The sequence below is a fragment of the Lissotriton vulgaris genome, chromosome 2_2 (assembly GCF_964263255.1).
Source record: "Lissotriton vulgaris chromosome 2_2, aLisVul1.2, whole genome shotgun sequence".
NCBI classification, from domain to species: Eukaryota; Metazoa; Chordata; class Amphibia; order Caudata; family Salamandridae; genus Lissotriton; species Lissotriton vulgaris.
This window is the reverse complement of record NC_141688.1, coordinates 55,923,243-55,939,629: the sequence shown is the minus strand read 5'-3', so window position 1 is coordinate 55,939,629 and position 16,387 is coordinate 55,923,243. Positions and strand designations below refer to the sequence as shown.

General features: G+C 49.7%; 1 protein-coding gene across 1 annotated transcript in view; it reads left to right on the top strand.

The window, feature by feature from the left end:
- Positions 1-16,387, top strand: part of CYP11A1 (cytochrome P450 family 11 subfamily A member 1) — a 257,157-nt gene that overhangs the window by 166,677 nt on the left and 74,093 nt on the right. The window lies entirely within an intron of this gene.

The following is a 16,387-nucleotide window of genomic DNA, read 5'->3' as shown; positions in this document are numbered from 1 at the left end:
TTTAGTGCTTGACTACTGGTTGCAGGAGCTCTGATGCTCCCTAGTGCCTAAGGGGGGTCTCACAGCACACCAGATTTGAGTCAGAGAACATCTCTCCATCACCAGCAAGTTACAGATTCTATACTGTGGAATGGTAGACTCCATTCAGGGCACAATAAAATAAGTGTCATAGTGTTGTAGGGGAGAAAGCTCGCCAAGAAGGCAGTGTTCCAGGCTAGTTAGCCTGCACAAACCTTCATTATAGCTGCCCATGTCCACTGCGTCACACCCCCAAATGCCGTTCACCCTCACACAACAGGTTTCATGACTTCTGAGGTATGGTACTGTTAGGCTATTCCGGATTCGGGCTTTACTTTTAACCTTCCGGCAGTTACTGCCAGCCAGCCTTGGCTATCTTCTGAGCCAGACAAGGCGAGTTTACAAAGCACAGTAGTATAAAACAAATTTTCCTCTTGGGACATTCTTACAGCAAAAATGCCAATTTTTTCCTCTCGCTCTATCTCCCAACAAATCCATTACAGTGCCATCACTTTACGAATGTAACCTTCCCCTAAGTTGAAGGATTTCATGCACTGTTGCAGGAAAGACCATGATACCCAGTCAAAGGCCTTCTCGGCATCCAGGGTGATAGCTACCACTGCTCCAGTTTTCTTTGATGTCTGGTCTAGTATGTGGTAGAGAAAAGTCTGGTGTTGTCGTTAGACATACGTGTGCTCAGGAAGCCTACTTGGGAGTTGCATATTAGGTTGGGTAGGACCGAATTAAGTCTGGTTGCTAGAATTTTTGCCTATATTTTGCAGTCCACAATAATTAAGGATATGGGCCTGTAGTTCTTGGGCTGCAACTGATCCTTACCTTCCTTTGGTATTACTATTATGTTCGCTTCGGCCATGGATTGTGAAACCAACCCATTTTCTGCACAGTGATTAAACACCTTCTTCATGGTTGGTTTAAGTTGCGCTATGAAGGACTTGTAAAAGGTGGCTGTATATCCATACGGTCCAGGGTTTTGTTATCCTTCATGGACTTCAACGCCATTTCAATCTCTGCAGAGCTAATTTCTTGCCCTAGACTCTGTGAGTCGGCACTGGTTAGCTCTGGGAGGCTAATGCTATTATGGTATTGCTTGCATGCCTCCAGATCTAGGGTCTGATCGTTTCTGTAGAGCTCCTGATAGAACTCTTGAAAGGTCCTGAGGATGTCTGTGTTCTGTGTGGGTTTTGTTGTGTGGGTCTGTGATGGACGAGATGGTGAATTGGTAGCGTTTGTGTTTCAGATAGGAGGCTAGTAGTTTCCCAGCTTTGTTTGCTTCGCAAAGGTTGATGACCTTGTATTTATTGAACCACAGCCCGGCTCTCTCCCTCAGGATCCTATTGTATTCAGACTTTTTTTTAGTTAGGTCCGTTAAGCGTTTGGTATCGGGAGAGGCCCTAGCATGACTCATTTCTAGGCTTTTGATGTCTTGCTCAAGTTGAGTAAGTTGTGAGTGTGTGCCTTTATTTAGCTTGCCAGTAATATCGATTATTGTCCTCCTAATTGTAGCTTTTTGTGCATCCCATAGGGTGGAGGCGCTAGTCCCTGGTAAATCGTTGTGCCTGAGGTATTCCATTATTGCCTCCTCTATTTTCCCCTTGTTCTCAGGCGAGGCTAAGACGTCACTGTTAAAACGCCACCTTCAGGGAATGTTTACGTTGTGGCAACCGCTCAATTTTAGGCTTATGCAAGAGTGGGGTTGTCTGTGTTCGGACCATATATGTTAGCTACATGTATACTGTCTTCTCCCCTTCTCAGGTGTGTTAGCAGAAGTCTACCTGCCACATCTTGGGATTGTGATTCTGTTGTTAGGTTGGAGCTTTTAGATACCAGTGTAATTACCCCTTGTTTCTTCCCCTCGGCCGGTGTGCATGCCACTTCAGAGAACCAATGACCGTTTACTAGTTTGATATCCCCCAGGGATAATTTTGTTTCTTGTAGTAGGACCACGTCACCCATAGTCTTAGCTTGATAGTCAAGTATCTTCTTACGTTTAATCGGGTGGTTGAGTCCTTTGACGATGAGGGATACTAACTTTAGGTCAGCTGCCAGGTTGAGATTGCAGGTGGAGGCCATTATCTGGGGTAAGTCATGACTGGCGAACCTAATCTGCTTCCCCAACTCACTAGTGTTACAGTGCCTTCTCCCCTCCTGCCCAACCGCCTCCTCTCTCGTCGTTCTCTTAGTGTCTACTTTGTGTTAGACTCAGAGTGAGGTCTCGCTCTTATGGCCATAACAGATGTCTGGCTGAACCTTCTCATTAATGGATGTATGAGTAAATAGGTGAAAATAGAAAGGAAGACAGAGAAAAGAGAAAGCAAATCCCTCCCCTCACAGAAACTTCGTATGCTGAGCGTGCGACAACATGGTCGCCGTCCCATCACCCTGGGAGTTGTTTGGGTGATAACTCTGTGTTTCTGTGATCCCAAGAATCTACATTTTTTTGTTCCTATTAAGTCTACATTACTGACACCCCCCTGCCCCATTATACATCATCCTTGCAGCCCTATGTGCCCACATCGATAAAGGATATGGTAATTGTCTTTGTTACAGTGCGTGGCATCGGTTATGCGGGTCTGATCTGCGTGTCTTCTCTGCTGTTCTACAGCACTTCCCAGTGTTCTTGGTGGGGGTTGCGTTGAGCTGGCTTATGGATGCCACCCCTTGGGTAGGTGTGGTCAGCACCGTGGTGTCCCGGTATGGGCCCTTGTTCATGGTTTTAGGCAATGTTTGGGTCCATGACCCACCCAGTAGGGCTCTTCTTTGCGTTGTTTTGCTTATCGTGAGCTGTTGTTGCCAGCTGGCTGACACTGTTGAGGTATCGGTCCAATTGCATCCTGTTAGGTATCCTGTTAGGTATATCCTACTGGGTCTGTCTATTGTGGTATTTATGGCTCTCTCAGGCAGCTTTGAGGTGGATATTTCAAGTATGGTTGCCGCTGCTGAGGTAGCTCATGAGGTAGTGCGTTGTTTCTGTGTTTCAATATGTGTTTTTTTGGCTTTTTGTGCAAACTTTTGCTTTTTGATGTTGAGGTAGACAATGAGGTAGATTATGAGTCTTCAAGGGGGTTTTTCTTCACTCCCCCCCTGCTGAGGCTCTCCTCTTAGTGGTGCCGGCTTGCGAGGTCTCGATTTCTTGGGCTGTCAGGCCCTCTAGGTCTGGCTAGTTCTCTTTGATCGTCGAAGAGTTGGGAGCGACCTCTGTCATTTATCCTGAATTTTGCTGGGCTTGTGAACGACAATTGGATGTTGTTCTTCTTCATTTTGTCCCGTAAAGCTAGGAAGCCTTTCCTGGTGTCCACCATGGGTTTTGAATAGTCCAGCGTGAACATGATCTTCTGCCCATTCCATGTGATCTGGTGTTTTTTCCTTGCATAGTTGAAGATGGATTCGGTGTGTTGAAATCTCAGTGGGTTGCAGATTATTGGGCGAGCCGCACTCCTTGTTGTGGACCTGAAGATGGGGACTCTGTCAAGCTCTGTCAAGATCAAACTGGTGATCTAGTTTTAGGTTTGTGATTTTAGGGATCAAGTCCTCTAGGAAGGCCAGGCATGAGCCCGCTTTATCCTCTGCACCCTCCGGGATTCCTAGGATTCTTATATTCCCTCACCTATTGCGGTCTTCCAAATCCGCTGTCTATTTCTGGAGCGATGCTGTGGTTTTAGATAAGGTCTTCAGCTCTTTGTTTACTTCTAGGTCCGCGTCTTCGATATCACTTATTCTTTGCTCCGCTGCGGCCAGCCTATTGTTAGCTGTGTGCATGTCCACCCACACTACTGCTAGCTCCAATTGGATAGCATCTGTGGTCTGTTTGGTGGTCTTGCCAGATCATGAACTTCTGCCAGTTTCTTTAGGATCATCTCTAGAGTGCCGTTGATGCCCGGTTTCTGATTGATTGGTGAGTCAGATACTGCGGGCTCACGCTGGAATCTTGCCTCACTTCCCGTCATGTTCGTTAGACCTCTCTTCTCCTGATGGAGTTCAATTCTCCCTACTCTCCTAGTTACCCCTTCTGGGCCACTGTGGGTTTGCGATCTCTCCCCTTGGGGTTGCCGGGTAGCGTAATGCTCCACTGTTGGATAGCTGGAGTCTATTTGCTCTCTTGCTGTGGGATATTAGTGTTTTTGTTGTGATTCTATCCTGTGGACTTCTTTACCCACACGCTGATCTGCTGTACTTCTGGCTCGCACCACACCACCTTCCAACGCCCTTTGTCCTTTTCACAGTTTTAAAAAACTCCCCTCTGAGACACTCTGGCTCTGGATGGCTCAGCTGGCTAATCCCCAGCCTTTTTTCCCCCTTTGTTCAATCTCTTTGCCCTTTTTTTTCCCCGCCTCACTCTAGTGGTGATGGTCCTATCCGCCACCCCCCACCCCCCACTCGCTTAAGGCGGTGGTGAATTTGTTCGCAGTGCAGGCCCTGAGTCTGGCCAAGTTTCGTTTTCAGTTTCAATATTTAGCGGCTAGTATTATGCGTATGTCCCCACCCCCTGGGGGTTTGTTTCCTCAGCCCTGGCTCACCTCTGCTAACCAAGGACTTAACAGGGATCTGTTGTGTGTGGCTGGGTTGCTTGAGGCTCAGACAGTTCTGCCCTTATTTTTGCCTGCGGGCGTCTCTTGTGCTCCCCTGCAGACTTTACCCCTTGTGTACTTTAGATACTGGGATTTTGTACGAGGCTCACCCAGTTGCTCTGTTTGAGCTGAGCGTAGTGCTCCGCCGCACACGCTGTCCCTGGGATGCACGGGTTAGTGCCCTGCTCCACTCGACTGCTAGAGCACTGGGCGGCCACCTCTCTTCTCTCCGTGTTCACCGCCGTGATGGCGCTGTCAGTCCACCTCTCCTTTAAAATGGCGGCGTTGTTTACTGTCTTTCGCGCCGGCCCCGAGGAGGTGGGGGGATAGAGGGGGGGGGGGGGGGGTAGGAGGGCGCAGGTAGCTGAGTTTCGGTTAAACTTTTACCAGCATGGTGCCCACTCCTCCTTTGGGTTTGCCTGTGTTACCTGCGATGGCAGTGTGGAGCGATACGGTGTGGAGCGATACGGTGCCTTAGCCCTTGTGTGCTTTACTTAATTTTTTACACAGGTCCTCTGGTGCTGGTTGGTTGGTGTAGTGTCCTGCGGGACACGGTCTAGTTGTTGTAAGTGATGTAACCTACACTGTACACCCACCCACCACTGATGTCACGAGTCACGTGACACAGTTAATAAATATGACGGAGCGCACGTGCTCTTGACCAGTCTTACTAACCCACTACCTTGTGCCTGCGTCCCTCATTGCAGCTCCATGTGGGCCTAAGGCCCAACACTACACTGGCGACGAGGTCGGTACGTGCGCCCATGTGTGCCACTGCCCAAATTCTATGTGAAAGGGGATGAGAGCTGCCCGCCTGCAGGGCACCCCCTGTAGCAGGGCGCAAAGCGCCGGAAAGCCGGTGGGCACGTCTGAGCCCCACAGCCTGCAGCGACCGGAGGCCCACCGCACCAGCCTTGAAGGACGAGCCGACCGGAGCCCACCCGCGTCGACCGCCACCATCCAGCACCACCAGGGAGGAGCGGACCGCCCAGTGCCCACCTGCGACGGCCGCGAGGCAGAGACCCCCACCGGAGAGGTGCATCGGCCGGGCGGAGCCCACCCGCCACGACTGCAGCCCAGGACCTGGCCCGTCGGCCGAAGGTGAGCCCCAGGGGCGAAGTGACTTTCATGAACTATTCCCATTAATAAGCAGGACCGGCGGAGCCCACCCGCGGCCTGCCCGAGTCGTCCCCTGCCCCCGCCGCGTGTGTGACTGGAAGTGGTGGGGCCCAAAGACGAGCGACGGCGTGAGGGAAAGTGCGGCCGGACCCGCAGCTAACATAAACAACGTGGGGGAGGGAGCGGAGTAGCTAACCGCCTCCCGACCCCCCTCAACGTGTTCCGACGGAGCAGCGCCAGCGGAGCCCACCCGCGGCCTGCGAGAAACACGGCAGGTCTCCGACCCACAGCATGTGCTAGTTGAAGCTGCTGCGGCGGGAGACCGGGGAAAGTGAAGCCTGCCGCACCGGACAATCACCAGCGTCTAAATAGGCAGAGCCGGCGGAGCCCACCAACGGCCTGCCTCGAGCGCCCCCGCTCAGGGAGGAGTGACGGGAGCGACGCGCTCCCCCACCGGAGGAAAGCTCCAAAACCCCCCCCCTTGCGAGGACTGCCGTGGCGGCTGCAGGCGGGGAGGGAAAAGCAGAAGGCAGCGCCTGGAATGCGGCCAGCGCCGCCAACACACAAACAAACGTCAAAGTGCATGCGACAAGGAGCACATATCCACAGTACTCGCCATCATGCCTGCACCATCCCGCCCCCAAACAAAAAGTAAACTAAAACTGGGAAGGGACTCACCTGGAAGGCAGCATGAGGCCAGCTACCAGCAGCAGCTCCAGCCCCCCTGTGTGCAGCCGGTGAGGGACAGACAGTAGAGCCCACAACACAGGGAAGACAAGAGCCACAAGGCAGGCTGCTGCCAAATCGGAGTCTACCGCCATCTGGTGGCCGGAAAAGAAAAGTGCATCTGCCAGCAAGAAAAGAAAGAAAACAAGCATTGCACAAGTGCACAACAGAAGATAAGCCAGCAGCAGCGAAGGTCAACGGACTGAGTAGCGCCCCCAAGGAGAATCTACTACCAAGCAGCAAGTAAGTGCGCAACCACGCAGGAAACACCCACACGCACCAGCAAGGAGTCGGCAGTCGCCACTTCCAACGCAACGTGGGAAGAGGCACGAACGCCTCAGCGAGAACTCAAGCACTGACAGAACGTCTTGAGGGAAACGACTGCCAAGCACTGGAAGAACGTCCAGGGAAAAGACTGCCGCGATCAGAAGACGGAGAGAGCAGTGACTCCTAGTGGCCACAGGTGTTCACCGCAGTATCAACTACTCCTGCCAACGGTCCAATGCAGCAAGTACCCGACGACAGCCAATGCAGCAAGTACCCAACGACACGCAACAGGCGTCCAAGAGCCCTGAACAGTAAGTGCGCAGATAACGCGCCACGTGGCAACGCACAGCCACCGCAAGGAGAAAGAAGAGCGCAGACAAAAGCGCACTAAAGGGAAAGCACTGCAAGCAGCAAAGTGCAAGAACCACACAGCGTCCCGCCAACGGATCGGCAACTGCAGCCAGCAGATCTCAGAGGACGCCCCGCCATCACCAGGAAGATTGCCTACTCACGCCCAGTAGCTGAAACGGACTCCACACAGGACAAATCAGCAAAACGCATAGCAAAGTGCGCCCAAGGAGTCAAAAGCGCGCCAACGCTGAAGCATTGCAACAAAAACAAAAAGAACAGTGATCACACAGATCACCGGAAGCATCCAAGAAGTCAACCGAGTACGCAAAGGACACGCAAAGCCAGAAGCGCGCAGGAGATCGCGTCAGTGAACCTGACTGCACGGTCGGAAAACCTCTCCACTCAGAAACACTGCTGAACGCAGGTCGGAGAGCACACACATCCCCACCGCCACAGCGAAGCCCTACAGTAGGCCGAAGACCACCAACAGTGTCCTCCCTCGCACTGCCTCCAGATGGAGTCGGCGGTGACCCACGACAGGCAAGAGAGGAGTCGCACACCCCACGTGGCAGGCCGCCACAGCACCATGTGCTCCAACAACCGGCGACACAAGACGGATGTCACGTCGCCCAGCAAGCAGGAAACACGTCACCAAGTGACTAATCCCGATAAGCACGTCAGAGCAAAGGCAGAAGCCGGTGCCACAACAGCACCGCCTCGAGGTCCAAACGCAACGCCCTCGAAGAAAAGAAGAGTGACAGCTCTGTCACCCCGAAGACCGGATGAGCACAGGTGCACTGAACAAACCAACAATAGAGAAGACCGAGGACTCACAGCCAGCCAAGAAGCACACCCTGACACACCAGACAGCCACCAAGGCGGACCGACGTCCCAGGACACAGCCCCACGGATGAACCAAACATTAGCCGCAGCAAGCGCAGTCCATGTCTCATCCCAACGCTTCCCCAGGCGACCGTCCATCCCCGAGCAGTCTGAGTCAGTCGGCGTCCCTGCTCCCGTCCGCAGATGCCAAAGGCGAAGACCAGCACCGAGCGGCTGCCCTCTCACCGCCCCAAGATGGAGTCGGCAGTGGCCCCACAACAGGCAAGAGAGGAACCGAACACTCTACGTGTCAAGCCGCCACCTAAGGTCAACATCAACAAAGCGGAGGCACAGGCTGCCAAATCTCCCCGGACATCCAACACTCCCAGCAAGTCCCCAACACCACTGCCAGAGACCGGCAGTGTGGACTGGGAAGAGGTTCAAGAAGTTCAAGAAAGACGTGGTCCGCGACCAAGAAACCAACGAACTTCGACACCCTCAAGAGCCAGAGGTATAACCATTATCAGGAGAAGGTCGCGACAACTGGTCCAGTCACAGAGTGGAGAAGAAGACAGTGTCCTAGAGCCAGGACAAGACCAGAAAGAAACGGGCGGAGTGCACGCTGCTCGGAGAAACCTGGTCAAGAGGACAAGAGTGGCAAGATGACCGGACCGCGTCGCGAAGAAGGAAAAAAGATGGAGAACGAGTGGCACGATGCCACGAAAGGAAGGAGAAGGAGAAAGGAATCATGTGGCACGACGCCATCAAGAACAGCAACATCCAGAAAAGTGAGGAGAGGTGTGACGAGTCTGCACACCCACCAGAAGAGAAGGTGACACGCACCACAACATCGAGGGCCTACGAGTCCAGGGGAACATCGGTAGCACTAAGTGAAGAACAGGCCCCTACCTACAAGTCCTCTAACAACCTGTCAACTGCAGGAATGAACAGGCTGGATCATTGGCAACACCCACCTTTGGGATTGAGCGGAAGTCTGGATGGGGAGAACGCTCAGACGCCCGGCAGAGGGAAGACTGACCACCCCACACCAGCCCGTGGATATCCAAGGGGCAAAGGCCTCAGGGACACCAGTGGCAGAGGGTCCTGACACGAGAGATGGATCCGTCGCCGTCTACCCTGCACGTCCCAGGAAAAGGGGAACTTGTGCACAAAGGAAAGAGTCAACAGCCACCCTCCAGGCGGAGATACGGATGCATGGTAGTATTCTCATCGCCTCTTACATTCACACCGGCTTGTGGAGTTGGAGCAACGCTGCAGAGAACACCCTGCCCAGCGGAAACCTGAAGAAGAGGGCCTCCGGGACATCTCGTGGCAGGAGAACACCCGCGAGAGGGGCGTCCCAGTGAGAAGGATGCTTTTCAACCACTCACTCCTTTGCAATGTGGAGCCAAGCTGCCTACAGTGAAGAAACCCGACGGACTAGTAAAAGACAACCTCCATCAAGTCTACCTTCTGGTCATCCGGTTCGGCGTCACCCCAAGATCAAGCTCTCAACTGACCGAAGAACACACTGCCATGGCGCAAGTCCAGAAGAGCACGCCCACCGAGGACCAGGACATCTAGCCCAAGAGAACGAACGTTTCAGCTGGGAATTTCCACCGTCGTCATCCAGCAAGCAGCTGAAGAGACTCTTTCCAAAATTATGATTTTGTATCTTTTGTGTTCTTCTCCCACAGGTTTGGACTTTATTTTGTCTCAACTTTCATTAAAGTTGGGGAGGAATGTAGTGTCCTGCGGGACACGGTCTAGTTGTTGTAAGTGATGTAACCTACACTGTACACCCACCCACCACTGATGTCACGAGTCACGTGACACAGTTAATAAATATGGCGGAGCGCACGTGCTCTTGGCCAGTCTTACTAACCCACTACCTTGTGCCTGCGTCCCTCATTGCAGCTCCATGTGGGCCTAAGGCCCAACACTACAGTTGGTTGTGCTCTTCTCGATTCTTGTGCTGTGCTCACGTGCAGCTCACACCCTTCGCTGGTCAGTGCTTTAAGGAAGTTGCAATGCCGCTTCATGTACCGCACTCACCAGATCTGCGGGCCGCTATCCGATTTCACTTCTGCCCAGTGCTTTAAATGGGAAAAAATAAGTGCAGGTACTCATTAAAATGAGCTAGAGTTGTAGTGAGTGGGCGGAGCTAGGGGCGGGGCTAAGGGCAAGACATAATGATAATTAACAACTTCCATAATAGTTGCAACACACACCAAAGCACATGATAAATGTGTTTATATAAACAAAGCAGGTTAACTCATTATACAAAATGAAAGAGAAATGCGATAATATGTTAACTTTTCCTTTTTTTGCAATAGTTGCACCTTCTTAATGCCATACTGTTAATTGATGATGTTTGGCACAATACTATATATTTTTGAGCATGTGAGTAGGAAGAAACTGAAAATAACCCCACATCAAATCAAAGCTCTTACACAACTAGCAAATGAAGCAAATCATCATGACCCTCCCCAGAAGATATCTCTTGTCTCTTCCATCGATCTATACAGTCATCCTTTCATCCTACCATTTACCTGCTGATGTCCACCATTTACCCTTTACATTCTGTCATCTATTTGATTTTTCATCCATCATTCAGTTTTTCACCATTCCGTCTGTCCACCCTTCATATCCAAACCTATCCATCCATCCTTAAACATATCCATTCATCCTTTCACTCATCCATCTCTTTATCCACCCTTTCACTCATCCATTAATCCTTTTGCTCATCTATCCATCAACCCTTTCACTCCTTTATACCATCCAATCAATACCTCCTTTCACTCATCCATCATCCATCCATCCTCCCTCACTTCCATTCATCCATCCATCCATCCATCCAATCTTTCACTTGCACATCCATCATCCGCCCTTTTATCCAATCATCCACCCTCTTTCACCCATACATCCATTCAGTCATCCATCCATTCACTCATCCATCCATCAATACATCCACCCTAGCTCACTCATCCATCCACTCACTCACCCACCCACTCACTCACCCACCAACATTCCCTACTACGTTATTCATGAACCTTTGTCACCACAGACATGTATACACAACGTGCCACCCATTTCCTTTAAAATACCTCCTGAGCATGCCTTGATTCCCTCTCTCTCGCGCGTTTTCCTTACAAAACCAGTCATACAAATGCAGGCACACTGGGTAATTGAGACATTTTTTACAATTTACCTTAAATAAAAAAAGAGACATTTTTTTTTAGGAAGGTGGGTTTCTCAGTGCAGAACGCTGTTAGATTAGCGCTCAAAGAGCCAACCGTGTGAAACTTGTAAAGTCTCAAGAAAGTGGAATTTTGCACCAGAACATGTCACAAAGAATTGACCCGAAGAATTTTTTACTTCCAGACGAAAGCACAAGAAGCCCAAGGAGATGCAGGAGCGAAAAGCAACACCACAGTGGTTGCCAGGGAGTCATTCCTTCTCCCCAGCTACCAGGCATACCTCCAGCCGGAGGGAGTCACCGCGCACCCATAATCGTCAGAAGAAACATGAGGAGGACAGCACTTGCTCAAGCCGGTTGCACAGTAAACTGGCAACCATGCAGCGGCTCGCAGCCCTTCAGAATTACTTCCTCACATGGAGGTCATCAGTGAATGCGCGGTATGTGCGCTTTCTACAAAAAAAACATTTGTTAGTAACCAAATCGCATTGTCTGGGCATTAACCCTCTGATCCAGAAAGTACAGGAAGTGTGAGAATCGCCGCCCTTGCCACTGCTAAAATGTATATGTTTAAAGTACTTTTCACTTTCTGACGTGCTGCGCTTTGAAAATCACGCGCGCACACTAGCAGGTAAAATGCATCTCCACCCTGCTTTGTCTAGCACAGCGTGACCGTGAGCACCTCACATTATTCAAGTGAGCCCTGCCGATTAGCTCAGCAGGGGCTCAGATGGGGGTTACAGAAGTGGCGCCTTGGCTGACACAAACGTCCCCACCTTCTCATTCGCACTCTAAGCCAGTGACCTCCCTTGTCATGAGTACCGGTACTCTCCTCTGGCAGAAGAGAAGTGCCGGTACTCAGAGTGACAAATCTAAGAAGTGCCGGTACTCCGTACCGGTGAGTACCGGCCCATTTAAAGCACTGCTTCTGCCCTCTCCCTACATACCAGGGTGTTTCGTCTCTCATCCGCCTCACTCAGTAGCAGCGGTCCTGCAATGCAATGCAATGCGACTCTTCTCTCGTCCTTTCCAGATCACTCTTCTGCCTCTGCTATACCTCTAAACCTCTACCTCGCCTTTGACTCGCATCTCACGGCTCGGCTGAGGTGACGGTGCAAGGTTGTGATGGCGGCGCTTGGATCTCTTTGTCCGGGCTCGGCATGTTCTGCATTTCAGTTTCGTTCTTGCGGGTGCCATTGTAGCCTCCTCGCTCGCTGCAGCTTGAGTTGGCAATTTAACTCTTAATTTCAGTGGTGGTCGCTCCCGATGCTACCATTTTCTTCCGCAGAGCTTCTGAGGCACGAAAATATCTTTTTGCCCCTTTTTTGCTTGGTGTAAACTCTCAGGAAACAAAGAGTCGTTTTGAGCCTATTGAATGTTTCAGTTACCTCTGTTAAAAAAAGTCCTAATCGGGCGTCATCCTAAATGCCCCACCAGATCAATCAGACACTGCCACCTTTGTTTGTTCTTTGGTTTACCAGCTCCATCAGGAAATTTATCCAGCAACTTTAACCATCTCTTCTATTTGGGACCCAAACTCTGAGCACTAGCTTGTGTTATGGGGTGGCACTTCAATGCAGGGAGTACAATGAGTCCCACATGTGCTGTAAAATGACCAACTTTCCTGCTGATTGCCTGAAGGTCTGTTGTTTGTTTGGGACAGGCTTCTCTATGTTGTAGCCTCACACCTGTATATTTTGTAACAACTATTGGTGCATAGTGGTCTCCTGCACCCCCCCACCCCACCCCACATTCACTCCATGTTGGGGTGTAACATTCTACTGCATTCTATATACGCTCACTTTTTTAGCAGACCATGATGTTTTTCATCTGTTTGTTTGAGCGCTGCTAATGAATGTGCCACACTCATGAGGTCGATCTCATCCTCGGCACAAATTTAAGTGTTTTGCTGTTGTAAATTGAGTTATTGGTAGTAGGGGGTGAAAGTCTACTCAAGAAACAACAACAGTGTCTGTCAGGGTGAAACATAAGCAAACCCCAAATTAACCTGTGCTTAACACTATGCTAGCTAAGCATAAAGAGGCAAGGTGTGAAGTACTTATGCAGCACATAAATAGTAATAATATGAGAACACAACACAAGAAAAATACACCAATAATTTAGTGAAATGCAATACATTATTTGAGAACAAAACCACAAAAACACAATCAGTAGAACCAGAGTTAGGCATTTATAAAGTTTGAAGTAAAAAGAGTGTCTAAAAGCACAAAGCGCCAATTGTGGTTACCTCATTAAGCCTCACTGGGACAAATTAACATGGTCAGGCCGACTATGATTAAGTGCGGGCCAGATACAGGGACTGAAGTGCATTAACTCCTGGTTTGGGGAGCATTGCGAGATCCTGTGTTGAGGATGTGTTGCCCAGAGGGGAATCAGAGGAGCTGTAAGGCTGTGATGCAGAGTTCTGCATCGTCGTTAAGGGTGCCATCAAAGGGGGCTTGTGATGCTAAGCCATGCGTCATGCACTGTCAAACAAGCTGCAGGGATGCAATACGGAGTCCTGCATCGTTGTCGAGGATGCCGTCGACGAGGGGTCTGTGATGTGAAGGCCTGCATCAAGGATGCATCTTGTATCTGTGGTTCCGAAGAGACTGCGGGCTGCAATGCAAAGTCCTGCATTAAGTTTACAATGTGCTTCAGTGGTTCCGAAGCGGAGCTGCAAGGAGATGTATCGTGCTGTTGTGCCCACAAGGCCCCATCTGGGCTGGCAGAGCACCTTCAGGCCTACATCCAAGAACTAGATGCCATGCTCAGAGGCATCTGTCTGCACAATGAATTCCTGGGAGAAATCAGGGGCCATGTTCATGGGTGCTGTGCACATGGCTTTTTTCAGGGAATCAAAAGCAGTCTGGCATGCCTCCATCCAGATATCCTGTCTGGGCTGCTTCTTGAAAGTCAGCTCTGTCAAGGGAGTAACAATGGTGCCATAGTTCTCAATGACATGTTCATGGCCAAGAAAGTCTAAATGAACTTGGAATTGACTGACCAGAGAAGGGGTGAAATTGGCCTTAAACAAAAATACTTCCCTTCTATTGTTTTCACTCTTTACCATGTTTATTTGACTTACATGTGGAATTGAGGAAGGCATATTTAGTACCCACTTTTCCCCACAAAAACTGATTGCTGTTGAAAAAAATTGTTTCAGGTGAAATAATTACACATGGCACATTTATGTTTGAAGATACACTGATTTGGGATTGTCTTATTCACCAATATGTTTGGAGTCACACGTTTCATGATTCCAGTGGTTTAAATGGCTTATAGCTACCATCTTTGTTGCGTTTGGAGTAACTCTGGATACGGAATGATGAATTAAAAGCATTGACGTATGTTCAAACATCGTAAATGTCTTTATTGCTTTGAATTTTTTATTTTGGTATTAACACATAAAGCAGATATGGTACTTGCGCTTATCATTGGATGTTTCAAAAGAAAGAATTGCTTTATGGAAAAATATCAGAGTTCAACTGATTAAAAATGTTTGTTTTGGTGTTCATACAGTAAATTGAGGTGTACTATATATTTGAAAATAATTGAGTATTTATAGCGAAAAGGCTCTTATTTGTATTCCTATTTTGGTGGCTTAGCCTTCTTTCCCGCTTGTTAGGGACCAACCGAGTTTCTTTTTATTTACTTTTAGACGGTTGACATTTTCTCCTTACCATTTGGTGTCTGCAACCTCCTTACTGGATCACATGACTAGGTAGCGCTAGCAATTGGTCTTTGTGGATTGCTTTCAGACAATAAGACAAAGGTAGGCTAGATGTTGACTGGATGGGCCACTCTGACTTAAGGAGCGAGAGGAGCTGTCAGCTACTATACTCTGCCTAAACACATGCATATACGCTTTGTCCTTAGTCTTTTGTGTCCGCAGATAAGATGCAAGCAGTGCAGATAGGAAGGGGATGCCTGACACCTCAGCTTAGGTGGATGAAAACCTCCAGAACCTTCTCCTGCTTCAAAGTGGCCACCAGGTATAAATAATGGACCCTCAGACCCAGCTCTTCAGTGCACATATCGACCTGTGGAAGAAACAGAAGAAGGACTGCTGAGTTGCTTTGCTGCCCTCCTGTCTGAGTGAGAGGGACTGGACCTGCAGCTTGAACCCAGGACCACCATAGTGACTCCAATGGCTAGTTGGCCAGCCTACTGATAAAAGCCTGAAGGACAGAACAGGCTCTAGGAACCCTGATTCCTGCCCTGCCAAGTGTTGTCATGGCAGTCCTGCACTCTCGGAAGTGGGACTGAAAGTGCTCTGCCAGCACAGCTATGGTTCCAGCAGAACCATAGCTTTCCTTGAAGTGGGATATCCTAGTGCTTTGCAACCACAATTTAAGGCACTCTTGTTCAGTGGGCCTAACTTGGCCCATGTACCTGGCCTGTGCTCCATTGTGGTCAGACTGAGCTTGCAACTTTGTCCCGGTCTAGCATGACCAGATAACTACAGATGTCACTTTGTGCCTTTTGGCGCTATTTTCACATACATCTTTAAAATTGCATATCTCCAGTTCTACTGATTTGATTTTTGTTGTTTTGGTCCTGAAATATTTGTTACATTTTACTCTATTGTTTTCTAAATTGGTGTGAGATTGTTCTTGTGTTGTGTTGAATTTTTTTACTGAGTGAATTGCTGCATAAATACTTTACACAGTGCCTCTACACTAAGCTTGACTGCTCTATGCCTAGGCACCAGAGGGATGGGGAGCAGTAAATTTGGGGTTTGCTTGTGACTTCACCCTGACAAGGATTGTGGTTGCTTCTTGAGTAGGGGTTAACACCCTCTCAATCAGTAACCCAATTTCTTACATGCTTCATCTGGGTGAGGTGGACCAGCATATAGCTGACCAAATCCTAGCGGGCCTTCTTGGGAGCTTGCTGCCATCCTCCTTCACCAGGCTGAGAGGCCCTCTAACAGGGTGGCCAAACAGACTTTCACAAGAGTTGAATCCAACTCACTTCTGCTGTACCTCCTTATACCAAAGGCATGGTAAAAGGACATCCCACTTCCACCTCAAAGGCTCTGACAGGCCCATGATAAAGGTTTTAAGGGTCCTGCTCGACATGAACTTCAGGTACCCTGAAGTGAAGTTGATAACAGTCTCATTGGGGAACCCCAAATGGGCAAATATCTCCATCAGTGCTCTAGTGACTGTGGGTGCAGTCAGTGTCCTCAGACTTATAGCCTCCGGGTACCGGGTGGCATGGTACACCAAGACCAGGATGAACCTGTTGCCCAGGGCTGTCTTAGGGTCCAGAGGCCCAACAAAGAGTGCTGCAA